The sequence below is a fragment of the Sturnus vulgaris genome, chromosome 8 (genome assembly GCF_052056855.1).
Source record: "Sturnus vulgaris isolate bStuVul1 chromosome 8, bStuVul1.hap1, whole genome shotgun sequence".
NCBI classification, from domain to species: Eukaryota; Metazoa; Chordata; class Aves; order Passeriformes; family Sturnidae; genus Sturnus; species Sturnus vulgaris.
In genome coordinates this window covers 21,389,929-21,412,300 of record NC_142250.1, presented here as the reverse complement: position 1 = coordinate 21,412,300, position 22,372 = coordinate 21,389,929, and the positions used below count along the sequence as shown (strand labels likewise).

Sequence of the window (22,372 nt, the reverse complement as noted above, 5' to 3'; positions counted from 1 at the left end):
ACATTGCTTTTCTGAGCAACAATTTCACAGGTATGGCTTACTGAAAAGTATATCAGCTATATCTTCTTAAAATAGAAGATCAAATTTTTCTGGAGGTCTCTCATGGCAGAACATGCTCAGTCCTTCCTGACTCATGAGGGCAAGGGACTGAGATGATTCCCCACACTTGACTTGGCTGTGAGGAGTCAAGAGCCAGATCCAGGTGGGGAGGGAAAAGATGCAGGAGTGCCATGAAGAGTGTAAGGCTGCAGTTGGTGGGAAGAAGAGAAAACTTTTTTCTTTTTTTTTTTTCCCCCTCTTCTTTAACCTTCTCTGTCTCTGAAAGGTGCCTCAGTGCATTCTGAGAGAGCCTGTGTGTTTTCCACCAATCTGTGAAAAGTATGGTGTGGAGCTTATGTCAAGAAACAAAGCTGTGGAAATGTGGTATAGCTTGCTTTAAATATTGTGGGAGGCGGTCATCCCAAACTAACCATCATCCTGAACTGGTTGGTTTTATCTGGTCTCAGCCAAGGCCGATATAACTTAAACCCATTTGAAAGACAAATAATCTGGGGATCAGGACAAGAATTTTCCACTTCCATAAGAAATTTCTGTAAAAAATATAAATTTCTTTCTATCTTAACTGTGATGAACAAATGGTATTTTATCTGCATTTTATCTTTAGTCTTCGTTATAGGTTTAAAGTGACTCAGAATTTAAGGTTTTATGCAAAAGGGAGGCTTTTCTCTGTTTAGCACACTGATGAGCTGGGACATGGCCTTGTCTCCCCTGTCTCCTTTCTGCAGTGCAATCACCAGCCTTTAGCAGTGAGCTCTGTAAGTCAGGTGGGTAAGGGCTGGGATACTCTGGAAGCTCCTCAGTGTGCAGCTCAGTGCTGGTGTCCAAGCTTGAGGAGCAAGGATTGGAAAGCCCTTCCTGCTGCTCACATGCAGATGGGCCAGACCGATAAAATCTAAACTTTAATGTTCTTGACTTAACAATCACATATTTCTTTTAGATCCATGAGTCACATTCCAAGTTATCTTTCTTTGATAAGACTGGTCAGTTATAAATTTTACACTCTCTTCTTCTCTCATTGCCTCTCCTTCTTGTTCTCCCTGCCACATGGTTTTTCCCCCTTATTCTCCTACTTTTGGTAAAATAATAACTTTGGTCTGTCTTAAAAAGCTAAACTGAGTCAGAGGAGTTTAAACACACTGTCATTGAAATCACTTAAATGTTTAGCAGCTAAATAGTAATTTGTTGTTTACTTCTAAGAAATTGGCACTTGAATTCTAAAGTGGAATATATTTCCACTAACTTTTCCCCCTACCTAGATCATCTCATTGCCCCAAAACAATGTCAAAATATAAAAGATTAATTTTGGGGCAACTACCACAAGTCACCAAACTCTGCATGGCAAAATGGGCCTCTGGCAGAGGATGGGTAAAAATGCTGTGGCAATGCTCTGGTGACAACCTAAGGAGATGTACTCACCCATTAATTGCTTCAATACCCTGGGTTTGGTCTGGCTGCTTTGTTGTGTTGTATCAGAGAATTGAGACAACACAAATCCCTTTCCAAAACTGGCTGAGGTAGAAGAACAAGCCCTTCTACTTGACTGAGAGGCCATCAAGCAGGAACATTGTGTTTGAGGCTCTATGGCTTTGAAGGGCAGAAGACCCACAGTAGGTCAGTGTTTCTCCTGATGCCTATGATGACATTCCTGACAAACCCAGATGTTCTCTTTTGGAACTTCTGCCTGTTAATGCAGGCTTAACCAGCATAAAATACCCTGATCTGATCTCATCTGCAACTCAGTTCCTGGAGGGATAAACAGAACACTCACTGAACTGTTGACTGTCTTGCCAAATTGAGAAAGGGTAGATGGAAGAAGATGTGATAGGATCTGCATACAATGTGGAAGCCCAAAAATCAGTGAGATGTGCTCTTGGGTGTACTTAAAATGTGGGGATGGCAGATCTTTCTGGTGAAAAGTTTTGAGACAGTTAAAGCTATGGCTCTAGTTGGGTCTGACTCCGGTAAGTAAGATCATAAGAAAATTATGATTTTGTGCTGGCATGAGCTAGCAATGTGGTGTATCACAGATTTTTCTGATGTCTGTTCCCTTGTGGGGATTTTGGAGCAGTTTGGTGGTTCAGTGTTCTGTTTCTTGGATCATTTACTGTCTGGGGAAGTAGCTTTTCTAAGCAATGTCAGAGCTAGTCATTACTTGGATCTTATCATTGTGAAAGTAGTGTTCTGCTTTAACCTCCTACCAAGAATTAGCAAGGAATGCTGCATCAACCCTTACATCATGGATTTTAGCTTGGCTGAGCTTCTGCAGCCTCTGTACAAAGAAACATACGTTGTTGTCTTTGAGCTTCCTTCAGTGTTTGTCAGTGATTTTATCCAGTACTGTCACTCTGCAATCTCTATCTTGCATACTGCCTGAGTCTTGCTGATGATCAGACACAAGGCACATTTTGCAGCCTGCTCTTGACCCCCCAGATCATGGGTACTGTTATGCTGCAGTGTGTGCTGGAGGGCTTGGGTGCGTGGAGCAGAGATAAGTACAGGTCTTGGAGAGGTGAAGAGGTGACTGCTCCAGGGGTGGGCTTATCACTGCACTGCATCAGCCTTCAGCATGGTCTTGCCTGTGCTGCTCCCACGGGATGTTTTGTGCAAGGCCCCGGGGCACTTGTGTGGTTCTGATTCATGGCAGTCACATCAGGGTCCAAGAAAGTGGCTTCCAGTCCATTCTTTGTGTCTGGGATCTGTGGCTATAAATAAACCACTGGTGCTCGTCCAGCTTTATCTGAGGATATCAATACTCCTGAAATGAGAAAATTAAACCTGTCATTTTCTTCCCACTTGCTCTTTGTTATACAAATTTACTCAAAGTGGTGCAGTTCTCCACTTGGGCCATCTGTGAGGTGGTAGGCACTTACTGAAGAGTCCAGAGCAGTGCTGATCCTGTATGGAGTATGTCTGGGAGAAATGCTGCTTTTCTGGGACGTTCATGGTTTCACTGTGTTCCTCTCCACAGAGGCACTGTGACCCTTGGACTGGACCTCTTGTGTGAGCAGCCTGGACTGATGTGATGGGATCCAAGGTGTAGGAGAGTCAGATGCACTGGAGGAAGGAGGCTCCACAAGTATCTATTGCAGACTTGTTTGGTACAGCACCCATTCATCACAGGAGCTGGCAAGACAAGAGCAGATGGGCCCGGGTGATGTGAACAGGGAAAAGTGTCCCCAGAGGGCTAATGAGGAAGCCAGCTGTCCTGGTATGCACTGCCACAAACTGCTCTCAGTAGCCATTGCTGGGGCTGTGCCTGTCTTGTGTCTGTTCCTCTTAGCAAAAGCTGTACTTGTGATCCTGCTGGCAGGGCAAGTTCCAGGAGCCTGCAGCTGGAGGAATATGTGCAGCAAGGCTGCTGAGAAGGCACAGTGAGAGGTGTGCCTCTGGGACCTGTTCCAGAGCTGGGGCAGAAATGACATCTGTGACTACAGAGTGTTGTGAAGTCAGGCTGGGGGCTGTCACAGAGGATATGGCACTGCTCCAGAGGTGCAGAAGGCAAAAAGGCAGAGTCTCAGGCCAGAGCAGGGTAGGAGATGGGACCAACAGCACTTTGTGTGAGTTGTTTCCAGCTACAAAGATAGAAAGTAATGAGAATCTTAAATAGGTGGGAAGGACAAGCTCTTTACTAGCCAGGTAAAAGCTTACAATGCCTTTCAATTATCTCCTAGAATTACTGGGGAGCTGAGGTTATTCTGACTCCCAGGAGTCCTGTTTTGATGAGGGGTTTCTTCCTCCTCCTCTCTTCTCCCCCATGAATCCTTTCTGCTTCTCTTAGGTAGACAAACTGTTCCTGAGTGCAGGAAAACACCACCAGCAAAGTTCTTGGGGCCTGCCCTTCAGGACATACAGTCCTGCTCAGAACATGGATAAACTCCCAGGAGTATGGGCAAGACACCTTCCCCTCCCTGCTGCTGTCTCTGGCTGTCCTGCAAGGCAGCCCCACTCTGGCTGTGCTCTCTGCCAGCCCCTTTGGGGCACACACAAAGCCATCTGTGTGACATGGCATCTCCCTGAGGCTCTCAGCCACCACGAGGTGTCCTGACTGTGCTCACAGCCCTGTCAGCTCCCCTGGGCTCCCAAAGAGAGATTGTGGTGTGGATGAGATCCAGCAGAAGGATAAGACACGGTCACACAGTGTGCCAGATACAAAACAAGGGTGTGGAGAGGGACTGAGGCAAGTGACTCATAAAGTCACAGCTGAAGACAAAATCTGGGGGCAAGATCAGGCTGTAATGACTAGAAACAGGTCGAACACTTGAAATTAAAACCATGGCTCATAACCCTGTTTGAAGAAGAGCAGAAGGCACCAGAGAGAAGGGATTGGTTTGGTTGATGGAAATACATGCAGGGTAGTCACACTGGCAGCATGAGTTGCCATAAATCCTGTGGGCACTCCTGCAAACAGGGAGACCTTGCTGGAGGTCCTGGGATGTTTCTAGAAAGAGTCAACAGTTTGTTTGATCTGCCTGTGGCATGCCCAGTCTGGCAACAGAAGACCACAGCTGGGTTTTGCATATGGCCCAGCCAGAGCCTGAGGCTGAAGATTTACAGCAGGAAGTCCTAAATGTCATATCAGCAAAGATGTTCTTGCTCCAGCTCCCGACCCCAGGCACCTGTGGCATGTTGCTGCTCTTTCAGAAGCACTGGTACAAATGTTTGTCCAGCTTCCCTGTGAGCTGCCTCAGGAAGTGGTCTGCCCTGAGAAAATAATGCTGAGGGGAAAAAGAGAAATGGTCATCTTTAGTTTATTTTATAAAGTCAGATCTCTTCCTTAATTCCATGGTCTGGTGTGGTGGGGAAGGTTGGTGTGCCAGAATTAAATAGCTAGCAGGCACTGCTTTAAGGCAGTATTGCTACATAATTTTTTGTGTAACAAAACCATAATCAAAACATGAATTTTCCTACAGATGCCAGAATGGCTGTGATGTGAGGGTGGATAACCACATTGCTTTTTTGTTTCTACTACATTATTGTATTCATATTTCTCCTTCACATAGAATAACTTACAGGCACAAAATAACTGATTTTATGTTTGATAAGTTCTTGAATGGTAGAGCAGAAAATGCAGAGGAAGACAGCAGTCTAACAAACAGAAATTTTCTGTAGAGTACAATCCAAAATTTCTCTACTCCTGTATTAGTTTTTCCCTAAGTCTTTCTCTAATGTTGTCATGTTTAAAATAGAGAACTCTTGAATTATCTTTGCTTGCGTAACACACTTGTACTGCCTTGAAAATCAAATAATCTCCATTATGTTCAGGTTTGGGAAAGTTCTCTGTTTATGGAAGCTGCTTCATAAGTAAACACTTATAGAAGCAGCTTTAGGTTTTGCCAATTACTTTTGTTATATTTTGGTAATCTTTGTCTAAACAGATTTATGTTAGTGACTAATTCTGTTGCCAGCTATCCTCCCATTTCCTTTTCCCAAGAGTGTCCTACCCAGTCTCTGGCTGCCTTCAAGCAAACTTGATGGTGGCATAACAGTCACAAGGACAGCAAGTTTCTGCAGGTGTGAGAAAGTGCAATTAGAACCAATTTTGACTTCCTGTACTGATGGCATACCTACTTTGCCCAGATTAATACCCAAAGGACTGGATGTTCCTGTGGGCACAACTGACAGTGTTGCACAAGCACAGAGTTAAGGCTGTGCTGGTCTTGTGGAGTCGTGGCTTGTGCCTGCATTCCTCAGTGTCTAATCTAGGTGGCATCCCCACTCTACCCCTTTCTTCACTATAAAATTTATATCCTCCTTATCTGTTTATCTGCAAGCTGGAAAACACCTTTTCTGTGGCTAGTATCCTGTTGTCAGATTTGCTTGAGATTGGGCAGAGCTTGTAAAGCCCTTGGGAAAAGAAGGCAGCAGCAGGAAAGGCTGACTCGCACACAGAGCAGTCACAGGGAAGTCTGGGCTGAACGTGGCTGTTCTACTGCCCTGCCATGGCAGGAAAGGGAGGCAGAGGGGAGCAGAGGGAATGGTGCTGGGGGATTCCCATGGCATCCCAAGGCAGACAGTGGCCTGTGTGAGCTGTGCCCGTGGCCATGAGCTGTCCATGCCATGAACCCCTTGAGCAGGGCACTGCTGTGGGCTGCAGCAGCAGCCATGCAAACAGCACAGGGTGTTCTGTCATTCTGCTGCTGGGGAGCCCTCACCTGCAGGAGAGCAGGAGCCCCTAAACCTTTGCTGCTATAAAGAAGAGGAAAGCTGGTGTTGGAAGAGTCTGCTGACTTTTCCCTCTATATCTTTCCAGAAATAAAGAATCTAAAGGTCACTTCATGGAATTTCTCCATTCCCAGAAGCCCTTGCCTTGGGAATGCAGTCTCAAGATCAATTCCTTCAGGATCATGTAAGCACAGTCATTCTGAATTTGTGTTCCTCCTTAATTATTGATGTTTTCCCTTGAGATTAAAGAGAATGTTGCTAGTATCTGGCTGGATTTAATTTGGGTAAAGTGGAAAAAGCCAAACTACATCCTTTTATATAAATCTAGCCTAGCCCTTGGGACAACTCTGAATCCATAGGACTCTGTTGGTGTGTCTTAATAACTGATTCCTGTCCTTTTGTGTTGCTTAACTTGCATGACTTTAGTAAAAATTAAACACTTATTAGAAGTTTTCTGATGGCAGTAATTGAAAAGGCAATGTGATATGTAGAAATTCTTTCTTATTCCACAAAATTTTTGAGGGACATAGTATTACACGTTTGCTTCTCTGCTTTGCAGTCTATAGTTCCTTGTCTTGTAAATGTCCATTTATATGCACAACAGATCCATGGAGAGTTCCATGGACCAGGAACAACACCTGCCAAGACTACAGCCACTTTCTCTTTGGAGCAGCTGAATAGAAATTGAGAAGTTTCACCTTGTGGTGTCAGAACAATAACAAATATCTAATGAATTTTCTCTTGGCAAATAGGCAGTTTTGTCATTCTTATGTAACATTATTGATGTTGTTGCCAGCTAAGTTAGATGGCACTGAGGGGATCTTTGAAAAAAAAAAATAATGCTTGTGGCTCTTTTTATAATTTGAATGTTACGTCCAGAGCAACTTGCTGAGGCAGAATTTTGAAATGAAAAGTATGCAAGTTTAAGGACCTGGCCAAGTACGGGCACCCTGTTACCTGCAGGAGCATTTCCAGCCTCTTAACTGGTGTTGGCTGCACAACAGCTTCAGGAAGGTCTAAAGGTGAAGTTGTGGGCTGTGTCTCTCAGTGGTGAAGTAGAAAAATTAAGGCTCAGTGAGCTGTGGGCTGGCATTTCTCCTGGGAGCTGGAGGAGACTTGTCTGTTATTCAGTAAAATTGGGTGTTTATATAAGTGGTGACTGATTTATGGCTCAGAAGTAAACCTGGGCATTTAATGGTATTGTCTCCTGTGTAAATGGACTTCTCTGCCCTAAGGCTATGGTCCAAGCAGTCAGCACCAAGGGAATCCTCAATTATGCCAAGCTGGATTTTTTTTTTCATTTTGATGAGGGGAGATAAAAAATTGTTTTTTACAGGCTTTTGAACGTTTTTTGAAAATTAGTAAAATTTAATGCATCCTAGTCAATGATTAGTCATTAAAAAGGTTTTATATTTAATTTCAATTAGTCAAGGTACTACTACTACTCCTACTTCCAGGGAACCTACTGGAGCTGTTCCCACTGAGTTCAGTGTACACAAGATCAGACTCGCCTGGCTGGCTCTTGCAGAGTGCAGGACACTTGTTTCTGATGAGACTTCCTGATCAGGTGATTTTATTTGAGATAAAAACTGTAATTTCCAGTCATGTTGCCATTTGAACCTATTAATTTGCTGTGGCAAAATTCCTGAGTAACCTCTGCTGACTGACTGACCCCCTGACTTTTGACCAAATGTTCAAATAGTTTTCCTATTAGCAATAACCAGACACAGAGTTTTGGATGGGACTAAATTTGTAACAAGGATTATGTTTTGGTTTTTTGTTGTTTGCATGTTTTAATTTCCCCCCCCCCCCCCCCCCCTCAGAGACTGGTTCTAATTTTCTTGAGAGCTCTCTCTTATGAGAAAAAAAGTAGCACAGAAGATGAATTGCTACATTAGTCAACAAAACATTTTGTCTGTAATATACTACCAGAAGTTCTTCTTGAGTCTCTGAGGTAGGAAAACATCTTTACATTGTGAAAGTCCAAGCTTTAGTGACTGCTTGTTGCAACTTTTATAGTGATGACTGGGTTTGATCTGTTGAGAGTTGTTGTTGAGAACTAGAGTGTTCTCAGCAGTGGCTGGAGGAAAAATTTTATATTTAGGTTCTGATCATTTAGATAAGTACCACCACATAGGTTTAAACAATGTGAGCAGCAAATTTTCTTATGCATCAATGTGGATGTATTGAATTCAGCCCTTCTCCCACTTACCCAGATAAGAACTTAGATTCTTCTGAATCTTGAAAAGTTTGAATTGGTTTTGGGCTTACTACTGCCCTTGATTGCTGGAAAAATCTTAGTGATTTCACTGAGAGCTCAAACCACACAGGAGATTAAAATTTGCATATAAGTAATTGCTTCTCTAGTTTCCCATTTTGATGGGGTTTTTCCTACACGGTTTTGTTCTTCCGTGTGTACAAGGGTAGGTCCCTCCCCTACCTCACTGGCAGCCGCAGTCCCTCTGGGTCTGTGAGGGGAGGAACTGCTTTGGGGCTTCTGCCAGGGACCTCGGGGAGGTGTTGGTATCCCAGTTTCTGGTGGGAGGACCGTGCCAGCCCAGAGAGCAAGGAAAGCCAGAGGAACTCGGAAATGGCCTCAGTTCTGTTGGCAGCTGCTTCCTGAGTCTCTGAGCCAGAGCTGTCTGGGTGTAGCAGTGCCAGGGGCTCTGGTGGCATCTCCAGGTGCACAGTGTCCTGGGGCAGGGAGCTGGCACACCCTGTAGGAAAATGAAATGAGAAATCTCGCTTGGCATGTGGTGGGAGGAAGTAAAGCAAAGCTCCCTGATTTTGAATGTCCTCATGCAAGGTCAGTTAAACATCCCCCCCCCCCCCCCAAAAAAAAAACCAAAAAACCACCAACAAGAAAACCCAACCAACCAAGCAAAAGCAAACCAAAAAATAACTTCCTGTAAAATTGAGATGACACTTGCACCCAGTGCTAATGTTCGTATTTGCACCTGGCTTTAGGAGAGCCCACACTAGGGAGGAAGGGATTGCCATACATGCACGGTTTTTATAGTGGCCAGAAAAGGATTTGCCTGCCACTACAATAAAACTTCTGCTTAGGATGAGAATTTAGAGTGGAGAAAACAGACAAGCAGAGGAAACAAATGACAAGTAAGCAGCCAGACAAAACCAAACCACTTCCATGTAAACACTCTGGAAACTGCTATGCCAAGTTTGGAGGAAGAGGCAGATCACGAGATTGTGGTACACTGATTCCATGTGAGACATGTTCTTCTTCCTTTGCGGTCTTATCAAGTGCAATATCTGGGGGCGGATGAGCCTTTACCACCAGCACCGGGGAACAGAGACAATTATAAAACCCTGTTCCAGGAGGGGAAGTGAGAAGTGGTGGAGTGGGAAGATGGAGGGACTTAGCTAGCTCTAGTTAGACTGACCAGATGTTGGGTTTTTTAAGGGACAGAGGCAGGAGATTGTTCTTGCATCTTTTAAGGAAGAGGAAGAGGAGCTGGGTCAGATGAGCAGTGGAGGAGTTTGGGCTGAGATCCATGTCATCTCTGTCATGAAATAATGGTGAAAGCAGAATAAACATGTCTGGTGCTGCTGCTTAATGGTGAACACTCTGCATCTTGTCGGCAAAATGAGAACATAGGGCATGCCAGAGCTGTTAATCAGCATGGCAGAGAGGTGTACATATTCTGGAATTTTCTGTCAAGGGGTATTGCTGATTCTCCTTCCTGCAGTGACACATCCCTTTCTACAGCACCTCTGTTAGCTACTGACACAGAAACATGACATAATCAGGCAGCTTTTGCTGTTCACTTAACTCATTTTCTCCCCATCTCTGATCCCAACATGCTTTCTCTGTCCATGTTTCAGTCGATGCTTTAAACTTCAGCTGCTTCAAACATATCCTGGATACGTCTTTATTTCTTCTCACTGATGTTATCCTTGTTGTTCCTACTTAGTAAAGCAGTCTTAACATATCTGCATTAAGAAGTCAGGAAACAAAACCATTCTTACACTGTGGAAGCAGCCTATTTTTTTCTTCCCCAGCAAACTCACTCTGGACAACAGTATGGGGAATAAGTTCTTTTTGTGAAGCGTTTTCTGGGAGATGCATTGTGGTGTCTGTCATGGTGAATTTGCCAGGCACAGAGGGTGGCTGCCTCTCCCTGAGGGAAAGGAGCAAAGAGACACCTTAGATTTGCCACAGTGGAAAAAGCAAAATTTAGAAATTCTTCACAAAGGTGCTTGAAATGTGGACTATTTCCCTTGGTAAGGGTGGATGGCATGATAGGAGTCAAGTGCTGGAAGCAATGTATCCTGCAAGGCAGGATTTCTGATCCCTTCTGCTACTTAGGACAGAAGAGCTGTGGGTTTGGAAAAAAATACCTTCTATTAAGCCCACAGGTTTTCTGTCACTGTCTAGAATGTACCTGTGGCAGAGGAGAAAAAATGAAGAACCTCAAGGAAAGATTGATAAAATTCCTCTTCTTCCAGGGTCAGTCTTGCATGTGGAAAGTTTCTGTGCAGAACAAGATCTTTGGCAGGAATGCAACTCTGCCAGGTGAGAAACAGATGCCCTCAAGACCAGGCAAAGCATCCAATGTTTTTCTTCCTGTTTGCCCCAGGAATATATTAGCAAGTTATTGGAACAAAGCTGGGAGCTGTTTCTTTGCCTGTCATCCTGGAGTGCATATGGTGGTTTCCAAGCTAGAAAAGGATGGGCAAATATCAGATAAGAAGGGCTGAGGAGCTCAAGGTTTCCAGGTAAAAGCTATTTCTCTTGCCAGAACAGTTCTTTGGCTCAGTCCCTGTGTGCTCTCAGGTTACACCTGAGGAAGAAGGTGGCTGGCAGTGACTTGCACAAAGTACTCTGGCAGTGGCCACCTGTTCCTTGTGTGTCCTCCCCAGGCATGCACACACATTGCTGGGGGTGTGTGCCATGCCTGAACAGTAGCTCCACTGCTTTCAAGGAGCACCACACTGGCAGTCTGTGCATTGCACACCCTGTTTGTGTGCATGCAACAAAACCCGTGTACTTCTGTCCTCAACACTGGACATGCTAGAGGCCATGACAGAAAATCAAGTGCAATCCAAGAAAAGAGAGAGCTTTAAGAGGTTTAAGGATAGGTAGGTGACAGAGGGGAAGAAATGTATATGGCCATTTATGCAGTTTGGCTACTATTTTTTGACACCTTCATTTAACAGTGAAGGAGGAAAACCAAATTTTTGCAGATGGAGCCTACGTGAAGCCACTGTCACATTGTTTGTCATGCAAAAGTTTTTATCTTGCACTTGAAGTGGTATGGCTGCAGCTGTTCAAACAATCTGAATTATTGACATTTATCCAGTTAATAAAAGCCAAAGCCAAGTGCACCCTTCTATTTAAATTTAAGTCTTGGAATTATCTTGGAGCAACAACCCATTAAATATCAAACTGGTACATATTGTAGTTCATTTTCGTTTCTTCTTGCATATTAGGTAATAGGAATTTCTTTTACTGTGATGTATCATAATGCAACACATCATAGCCCTTGGTTTGGGCTTTTTCCTACGCATCTCAAAACCCAAATCTTCTTCAGTTCTCTATTTTGACTCTTTCCACACATGGATGGAACCGAAAGTTTCTGCAGCCATTGCACAATGTGACAGCCTTCTTCCAGACCAGCTGTCTGGAAGGTCAGGTCTAAGTTCTGTGCTAAGGAGATATCATCGTGTTGCAATTCCAGTATAACTTACACTGTAGAAGTTAAAAAATAATTCTATAGAAATGAATGAATCATGTCAACCATATAAATGTAAGGAAAATTCAATCTATTAGTTTCCAAGGGATTCTTCTTATAGGCCTAGGCTTGATTAGTGCCAATAGTCAACAAGGAAGCTCTTTCTTTGTAGCTGCATGACCAAAATTAGCTGTGTTTAGGTGTGTTACTGACAGCAATGGCATGGGAAACACCATGTATTGACATTGGTCGGACCAAGGCAGAAAAATGTCTAACAAATATACAGGCAGCCATAAGGCCTGTTGTTTTGTGCTTTGATAGCATTCCTTATCAACTTCCTTTTATTTACAGTTACTTTTTAGAAATAGAAATAATTTACCCATTTATGGATTTATTTTTTTTTCTCATACAGTCTCTATATTACCATGTCTGTTTTCTTCTCAGCTTGGTTTCTTGCAAAATCCTTTCCTGCTTCATCTTAGGTTCCTGTGTGCATCCCAGATGCAATCAGCTGTGATTTCTAGCTGGGTTCCTACCATGTATTTACAGTTCTTCCTATTTATTTGGGCTGTCTCCCTACGGTCTATCCTATACCTGCCCTGTGAAAATGTAATTTTGAATATCCAGAGAAATCTGCTGTCTGTCTGCCTGGCTGTCAGCAGTGCTGCTAATCCCTGGGGGAGGCAGGAGGCATTAAATTGGTGTTGTGGTACCAGAGGAGGTGTTGGCATCTGTGATGAACCACTGTCTTCGCTGCTTTCATTCTGGAGGTGCCAGTAGCTTTTTGTTACCTGACATAACTAAAAGTAACAGATGCTCAGATGGAAGAAGAAAACCAGATTTTTAGAAGAAGAAAGTGAATTTTGAAATCTGTGGCTTATATTTTGAACACCTGTACCATTGTGGCCACTAAAAAGATTGCATGTAAAGGACAAAATATGATATATCTATATGTCTGCAATTACAGTACATTTGCAAGTAGTGCACTGTGTATTTTAACATGGATATTCAGATGCTGCTACAAATGTAGAGCTTTGGCAGGTTAGTGGGAGTGCAGAGAGGCTGATGAGATGAACTTCTGTCAGATACCACCAGATCTCAAACTGCAACAAACCTGAGAGGCCTCAGAATGATTTTTTAGAGGCTGGTTGTGTTCGGTGCTGGGCTGGTTTGCTGAGCTGAGCTGTGTTTTGGTTTATGGCAAACATTGTGACTGACGTCCCAGATCCTGGAGCTGTTTCAGCTGAGTGACCGCTGGCAGCCCTCTAGCACTGTGCTCTTCCAAACATTTGTCTGTCACTGTGGCACATGTTGTTTACTTTATTTGCATTCAGATGGGCCTTCTGTTAAACATTTTCCGTATTTCTTTTTCTTTTCCCTCTCACTTCATCAGAATGCAGCAAGTCTGACAGCTTGTGTAGGGAAAGGTGCCAAAGGAGCTAGTGCACAGCTTGGGTCACAGAGCTTCCCTCCAAGCTGGTAAGTCAAGGAGCATCTCCAGGGATGCAGATCCAAAGGGATAATTAGATGCCTGCCTAGACTTGAGCTCCAGAAATTATCTGGAATCCAAAGTTATACTGGTAATAAACTGGTTCACCATTGTCATCTGACAAGGGGTGTAGTGATGGATACAGTGAGCATAGTAATTGCATCTGTAGATCTTAGTGGTGTGATATTTACACTAACCCTTGGCATGAAAGGAATCCCTCCAGTAATGAATAGCATACAGAACACATGGATATGTGACATTTAGGGCACATGATGCCTGTTTCTCAGTATTCTTCAGTATTTTGTTCATCTAGATTATTGCATGTGTTGTCATAGCCGCTATATGTTTATACATAAAGTTATGCCTTTGAATTAGGGACAGAAGTATGTACTTGCCTTGCTTGGTTTAATACATATATTATTACTGATATCCAAATATCTAATTTAATTTCAGCTCTTTTTAAAATATCTTATTGCTAAAATAAGAGTTTCCTCCGGCACTGAGCAGTGTTTTCAATGAATTTCTTGTCTACACACATCCTAAAACCTTCTCTGAACGAGTACCTAAATTTGTGTATTTAGGGAAGGTGTTGTTTCCTAGGAGGTTGACCATTTGCTCTTGATATTCAAGAGAAAACTTTAATTTTGAATCTAAATATATTTGTATTTATTTCATTTGTTCATTCACTGTTGTTTTCCACAGCTCCTGCTGCTGCTGCAGAGTGATGATCTGTGGTGGAGCACAGTGTGTTGGCTGCCTGTGGGGACAGCAGCCCAGGTAGGGCACACCAAGAGTCATGTCTTAAAAGTCAGCACCTTCTTTGGCTGCCTGCAATGTCCAGCAGTGGGAAAGGAGTTGATTAATTATAATGATTCAGAAAGCCATTACAATGATTCAGAAAGAGCAGCAGTCATAAAGGCCATGAGACTTATGTTGAAATTAATTTTTAAAGACTAATTCCAGGAAAGAGCTAATTCTTCACTGGTCAAAATTCCTGGTACTAGTCTGGCAGTATTTTGCAAGTAAATAGTGAAAAGATGGGTGAAGCAGCAAAGCTGTGACAGTAAAGGGCAGGGGTTTAAGGTCTCTAGTAAGCATAAAATGTTAAAGTGTTTTTCTCGTAATTTTGATCTAACATTTCCACTCTTTTAATGATTCCATAGAAAGTTAAGAAATGTATTTAAGACCTGACACAGTAACAGAAAAACATCCATTTAAAGAAACAAACTGCGTAGTTGTGGCCTTCTTACACTAAAGACGAGGCAGAAATGAGAGAGTTCCTCAGCAGACCCTTGGCAAGACAGCAGAATAAAGGAAACAGATCCACAGAGCTCTTTCAGATTATTTCTCTAAACTACATGGATACAGACTTCATTCTGATGAAAGCAAGACTTCCCCTGGAAATTAAATCCAAAGCATAGTAATACCCAATATTTTTGTACAGAGCCCAACTCCATGGGACTTTTCCCAGAGGATGTGTGATAAAAGAGCCAGACTAAGCCAAGGCCTGGTTGTGACAGCAAACTTGGTCCTGTGTAAAATACCTTCACACTTGCAAAGCGTGCCTGGTTATGAGCCAAGGAAATTCATTTCAGATGTTACATTTTTGCCAAGTATTTGTGGCACTAAAACACTAACTGCATAATTTCTGCTTCTTTTGCTGGGTTAGCAATGAATACAGGAGATTTAGCAGAATTAGACTGAAATAATTGAGCATAAGTTTTTCGAAAAGGATCAGACATTGTTTATCCCTAAGCATACCTACTGCCATTTGAGGGAAATTGTTGAATTGTGGATTGCAATGTACACAGAAATTTATACATCTAAAAGTACACTCTTGCTTTGGAGACTAACCAGTAAGTTTCAGAGATAGGCAGCCATAGGGAAATTCAAGGGTAACTGAATTAACCTGCTTAATTCTGCCAATGTCATCATGCAAAAAAGGAGAAAAACAATGTTCCTTTCATTTTTGTGTTGTAATACAAGACATGCCCCCCAAAGAAACACTGGAAGAGCTAGTACTGTGCAATCTAAAGGTGCCAGAAAAAAAAGGAGAGTCAAAAAGCATGACAATTAATGATGTTCAAGTATGCAAAAGGCTGTTCTTAAAAGGATGGGAGCCATTTCTTCTCCATGTTGTAGTGAGTATGGCAGGGCTGGAAATACACTGAGAATTAAGAATATTAAGATAGTTTTGAAGAGTAGAATTGTGAAATATCAATATGGGGAGTTTTTGAGTCTCCATCTCTGAGATAGGACAAAAACATTTAGTAAACCCTTCTGGCAAAGAACTGGCAGGACAAAGGACTGGCAAAAATGACCTTCAGTCTCAGAAAATACCAATAGCTTTTGGAGCAGAAGGACTTTTGTTCATCTATTTTAAGGTGGCTGGAATTTCCAGCCCTTTCTTATCTAAATAGGAACTCTCTCTGGAGTCCATTGTTCAACAGGAAAATTCCTGGGTTTCACCTTAGCTGGAAGACCTAATTTCCTGTTTGATATTTTAAACAGAAAAGTGTTCTCAAAGAAGAAAGTCTCAGACACCTTATTAGGAAAAAAGAAAAACACAAAAGAAAAATTCCAATGCACTGTGTAGTCTGACCAAGTAAGAAACTTGACAGTGTAACGCTCTCTTCACAGCATGACTTTTATTCTTGCTAACTCCTGCAATCTAACCCAAATTGTTCCACAAAAAAGCTTAGGTACCTAATGTCTCAGTAGATGCCAGTGTCAACAAGTGAGTTCCCAGGGCTGAGCCCTTGAACATTGTTTGGCTTTTCAAATGATGATTTCTTGGCTGCCTTTCCTGTGATGTGTGGCCACCTGATAGCTAATGTGGCTAACCTAATCATTTAGGGCGCCCTAGAACGGAGAGAATCCATCTCAAACTTACTCAGCAATGAATATTTCAGTACACATAGCAGAACAGGCTCAATGAGAGTGATGAGGAAAGAGATGTCCTCAAATAGCCCAGACTTATGCTCTGGAAGGTGGGCTACTGCAATTTTCTGCTCCAGAGCAGAGAAAGTTATTCCAGCCAAGTGCTGCTAGAGCTCGTGTCAGTGTTGACATCTCCAGCACCAATTAATGTGAGGTCAGAGCAGAAGGAGGAGGAAGAGCTTGCATTTCTGTGTTTGATAGTGTGTCAAGATACCAAAAAGGTAGGCATCATTGCATTTTAAGTAATGCCTTTACTTCCAATAGTGCTGTTCTAGTTGTTTCAGATTTTAAAAGTCTGCTTTGCTTTTTGACTCTGTCATGAATGGCCCCGTGGACTTATCTGTACTAAATTTTTCTGTAAGTCTGGTTAGATTTTTAAGTAGTGAGTGTAAGATGATAACTGATTAGATCTTCCGGTGGAATGTTGCCTAGAAAAGAAAAATTCTGCTTGCTTTCTAGTAATAATAGTTAGTGTCTTCAATACTAAGAGCTAACTTGAAATCAAGTAGAGCAGGACTGCATTTGAAGTCCTATTTTGAAGTACTTACAGCTTCTAACACTTGCTTTGCTAAAATTTTCTGCAGCTGGTTGCTGTCCAAACATAATGTATTGATTTAATTCGAATTAGTTACGTTTGGAAGAACCATTTCCTGCTTTTAAGGGAGACAATCTATTCATGACTATCTTTCTTTGAAACACATCCACAGCTGAGAGAAAAAAGTAGGAAAACAGTAATTCTTTTTGAAAAATGTTTTTGGATGTTCTTTTGAGGCTTGGTTTATAGCTGTATGAGTTAGGGAATAAAAAAACACATCAGTTCCTGGAAGATGTGTGCATTTTTATTGTGATTGTGTAGGAATGTCTTTGGATGAGGGAGGATGAAGCTGGTCTCTGAAAGACTGTTGACTTATGCAGAACAGATCTTTTAACTTGTCTCAGCCCTCATGTTCCAGCTCTTTAATAGTGAGTGAGAACTCATCTGTTCTCACTTACAAATAAGAAGAGACCTTAAAAAGTTGCACTGACAGCAGGTTAATAGCTTTACAGCTGTAAAGGCAAGCAATTATTAGAGGACATATAACCATATAATATGAGTTTTCCAGGCTTATTGCTGTTCCCTACAGTGTATATTCCCTGAGTCACCTGATAAATTGTAACTAGCAGTTGCTAATGTAACTCTTTATCAGAATACTTGACCTGGGCTCACTAAAGACTGCCTGTGAGTAGCTGTTCCTGTAACCTATAATTGTGATTTGGGTGGCATTGCTCATTGCTTTCCTTATAGCATCTTTATGGGCTGCTCTCTACTCAGTTCCTTATACCAATGTGTCTGATGCCAGAGAGAGGCTTTTGAGTGCTGCAGGGAGGTGTGAATAAAGCTCCTACAAGGAGGGGCTTTCTCAGGAAAGACATCTCAGTAAAGGAGCTGTGTACCTTGCACAGCTCCTTGCTGATTTGCTGTTTCCCAAAGATACATAAATAGACCTAACAGAAGAAGCACAATACATGGAGTGCTTTGCAACCTCTGTCTGCTGTCTCCTGGTACAGGATTATATATTTTCAAGAACTCATAGTTGTTCCAGTTTTTCTGATGGAAGTAACAGCTATAGATTTTGTGAGATTAAAAATAAAAAAAATCTTGGCAATGAACTTCATGAGGTGGTTATTCCCAACATTTATGTAGCTAGAACAGAAGACTGCATTTAATGTACAGTTATTTAAAATGATAGGTTAACTAATGAGCCTGGAAAAGAAAGAAGACAAGATCATTTACGATAGCATGTTGCAGTAATTAAAGGGTATTATTCATAAGCCAGTTCCTCCAAAAAGCCTCTAAACTCTTACCACCCACTCCTTCTCCTCCCTGAGCTTCACCAGTTGCTTTTTCACTTGATTATGGAGGTACAAAAAGTACCCTTCAGAAGGCCAAACTTCAGGACAGCTATCCTGTCTTCCCTAGGCTTTCACAGGCATTGCTAACACCTACATTTGATTGTATTTTGGCAGTTGTGTAAGTTAGAATCAAAGCGAATGCCTAAGTCGCAACTGATGTAATTTATTAGTGAATATTTATTAAGGTAGTGCACATTCATATTGGCACGGGTACTGCAGCACGTACTTCATTCACATTCTGCCAACTGCAGCCTGGATGTGTTGTTATGACACCGTTTATCCATGTGGTATTAAATTTAAAAGCAGCGATGCCGAGTGATCCGCCCGTGCTTCAGCGGAGTGTCGCACCCTTGAGCCGCCCGATCCCAGGGCTGCTCGAAGGGAGCCAGGCTGTGCTCATCCTCAGACCTGGGGTGTGTCACCAAAGCTGTCACACGGAGTTTTTATGACACTGTCGGTGTCATTTAAACCTCGTGGAACATGATTTGAGGGATCTCGTGTACAAACAGAGCTGGCCCTGGCTCAGCACAATGACAGGCTCAGCTCTGCCAGAGAGAAGCTTCGTATGCGAGCTCCTTTCCCCGCGGGAGTCATTCGTTCATCCCAGGATGCTGAGGGCCGGGAAGGAGCCGGGAGGAAGCGCTCGTAGGTGCCCTGTCCCTGCTACGCCAGCCCGGGGCAGCGCGGGGACACAGGTGAGGACAGCACGAACACAGGCTGCCACCTTCCCTTGGTGACACGCAAGGACAGCGCGGACACAGGCTGCCACCTGCCCGCGGGGACACGCAAGGACAGCCGGCAGCGCCTGTGCTCTCCGCGAATGGCCGCGCAGCCTCTACCTGCCACCCCCAGCCCCCAAAACAACCCCCACTGCCCAGCGTGCTTGTTTAAACAAGCTTAAAGGGATTTAAGTCTGAAGAGATGTGGTTGGGAAGTTTAAAAATATTTCTTTAGTGATCTCTATTCATTCTTGGATAAATGAAGGGACACTCCGGTATGAAGTTAGTCGCCCCTCCACTCCCCCAAAGCAGAGGCATAGGTGTTGTCCTTGCATCCTTGAGACAGACCTTGAACCTCAAACCCTCTTGACACAGCCCGGATCATGGCCATCCCTCCCATGAGCTGCAGTGACAGCTGTGGTCCCCACCCAGCAGAACCAGGTGCCAGGGTACGGCCAGTCCCAACAGGGACAGAGAGAGGCATGCTAGGGACTCCACTGAGCTTCACAGCAATTTAAGGAATATCATAAAACGTTCCCTCCAGCTTCAGCTATCCCAGAGATAAGTCTGGAGAGGGATCTTTGTGTAGTTTTAAGGAAGGACTAGGGAAAGACCAAGAAATGTAAATCTTCAGATATTGGTAATCTGGAGAATATATAAATTCCATCACTGACTACAGGATAAATATGCAGGAAATTAAACTGGGTACTTAAGTTTCATCAGTTTCTTGTTCATATCCCAAAGACACACATACAAGTAGATCTATCCTGTCCTACAGCCAGCCAGTCATGTGGATATCACTGTGGGAAGATGTATGGGAGGCAGGGTCAGTGATTTTTGTGTTCTGCATGCTCCTAGGGTGTGGGTTGTTCAGTGCTGTCTCTCCAAGGTCTCTGCCTTTGGTTTCCTCCTGCCATTGCTTTTCATCACTTACTCCTCTCCTGTGTTTGTTCAGGACCTATTTTTCCAACATCCCTTTGGTCACAGACATTTTTTGTTGATTCCTCACTAGGTTGAAAATAATAGTTGCTATCTATCATAGTTGCTGGAATATCGGAGGCTTGAGAGACTATTGTGTAAAGTGATGGGAAAGGGCTCTCTAGCATTCTGAAAGCTTTAAAAATCTTGCTTTCAGTTTGGAAGGGAATTTCAACTAAAACCGCTGAAAAGCTCTTCAGAAAACACTGACTGTACATTGTTTTGTGATTGTTCCCACATCCCTCATAATTCTCAACCACAGCTCTGTGCTAGAGGCTGGATACACATAGTGGATATTTTTGCTCTTGCTAGCAGTGGGATAGCAGGAATGCAAGCTTCCCCTTGATGTCCAGAATCAAAGTATTGACAAACAGCAAGGGAGGGGTGTGAGTTTTGAGGTTGTATCTTCCCTCAAAACAGGAAAACTGCCTATCTCCACGTACTCAAGTACTCTTTTCCCACTACTCTTTTATTCGTCTCATGAGTTTGTTGGTATTGTTTTCCTTTTTCTCTCCTTCATACAGGAAATAAGCCTGAGCTCTCTCACACTTTAATATGCTTGTCATGCATCTGTGCAGAAACATTTCATACTCTTTGTACTGAGCACTTCATTACTCAGCTACATTTTTTCAAGAACTGGCAGCCTGCAGAATAACTTCGAAAATAATTTATTTCATATTGCAGCAGTCCTCTACACTGGAGTTGTCTTTAACCATTCCTGTGTTCTTCTGGTACCACAATGTATTACTGCTTTTGTTTCTGTCATCTTCAGGTGTTTGGTTTGCTTGCAGAGCAGCTGTAACTGCACTACATTTTGCAGCATGGATCAGCAGCTGGTGTGGATTACACAGCTAAACAGCCCTTGGAATTTCTCAACAAACATCTCACACGTGGTCACTTTCAATTTGCAAGGAACTTAAGTAAGATCATCCCTCTTGCCTTTTATTTCTATGTTCCTGTTCTTCTGTTGTAGTTATTTTAAAATAACAATTGTTTTGGGTGTACTATTTGCATAAGAAATGGGATTGTTTTGCAAAGTTTTGGCTTCTTGAAGAGAGAACTTTTCCTTTGTAATCTGGTTTTCAAAAAGTGACAAGTCATTCCCTGGGCAAGTTTCTGTTTCAGTTTTCACTTGCTTTTCTGATGCTGTGTTTCCATAAAACAGGGGAGTTTGGGCTTCGGTTTCTTTTTTCTTATACAGCCCTAGTTTGAAAATTGTGTCAGAAGCAGGAGGCAGTAGAAATCTGGATGTGCTACTGCAGGTCAGCAGAACTAAATCACTTTCAGTCCCTGGTCCAGATACTCTAAGCTTGATGCAGCTCTGCTCCACGCTGCTGACTGCCCTGTAGACACACACAGACTCTTTGGGAAACTAACTGCACAGTACAATCAATCCTCCCACTTGAGCCACAGTGTTCCAGTTAAGAACAAAAAATTATGACTTATGCTAACCATCAAAGCTAATGGCAGTCTGAGCTGGGCCTTGCAGACATCTCCTAAAAAAATGTGACTCATTGCTCAGGGACTTCTTCTAAATCGTCCTTTTTATGCTGAGGTTGGGGAATTGTAGTGTGATGAAAGAAAAAATTATCATTTTATTTCATTGTCAGAAATTTGTGAGGTTTGGTGGCTCTACTTTAAGATCAGTGTAGTTCAGATTGGTCAGTTCCCTGCTCCACTGGAACCCTGAGAGGTGGACTGCCTTCATTTCTGCTGGTCAGATGCTTCACTCAGATAGACAATGCCAGGAGCCAAGGGAAGAAAAAGTTGAAGTCAAGCATCTGCCAAAACAGCTTTAAGGTGCATTCATGCCTTCCTGGATGGGACATGGTATAGGGAGCAGCCTATCTACCAGGGTTTGTGAGAGCATGGAGCTCTCCTTCCTTCCTGTCTTCGCTGTGCTCCTACACAACTGCATCCTATAAAAGATGGCACAGCCAACGCCACTGCTGTGCTGCTTTTCTGAAAGGCAGATATTTTACTCTCTTATATATGTGGACCCTGACCAAAACAGGACAAGGAGCAACACATTGTGACAGTGTGTGAGAGCTGTGCACAGATAGCTCACACACAGGCCATTCATACAATGCCAGGTGTTAATCAGTCCATGGGGGCACAGTTTGGCCCATGGCTATTAAACCATGCTGACTGCAGCAGTCTGAAGGTTTTCCTTCGAAAAGCAGCACAGTGTGGGGATTTTGGCAATATACTAATGGATTAGACACTTAGAAAATGCAGCTAGATTAGAGGCTCCAAAGTGGGATGGAAGGTTCTCGAGTGCTTAGCATGGATAGGGTTTAAGAGCTGCACAACAAAAATTGGGCCTGGGCAAAACATGCTCTGTGTCATTGAGACCTTTAACAGGTCAAGTCTGTGAAACATGTAATGAGTTCAAAGCTACACCCTGCTTTTCCTTTCAGCCTCCTGCTTGATGCCAT

The 22,372-nt window shown here is 43.0% G+C and overlaps 1 protein-coding gene across 1 annotated transcript in view; it reads left to right on the top strand.

The window, feature by feature from the left end:
- ACTA2 (actin alpha 2, smooth muscle) overlaps positions 1-22,372 on the top strand; it is an 82,696-nt gene that overhangs the window by 22,063 nt on the left and 38,261 nt on the right. Inside the window, exon 2 of the mRNA XM_088169101.1 lies at positions 20,707-20,854. The gene's annotated coding sequence lies outside the window, so the exon portion shown is untranslated. The remainder of the gene's footprint in view (positions 1-20,706; positions 20,855-22,372) is intronic.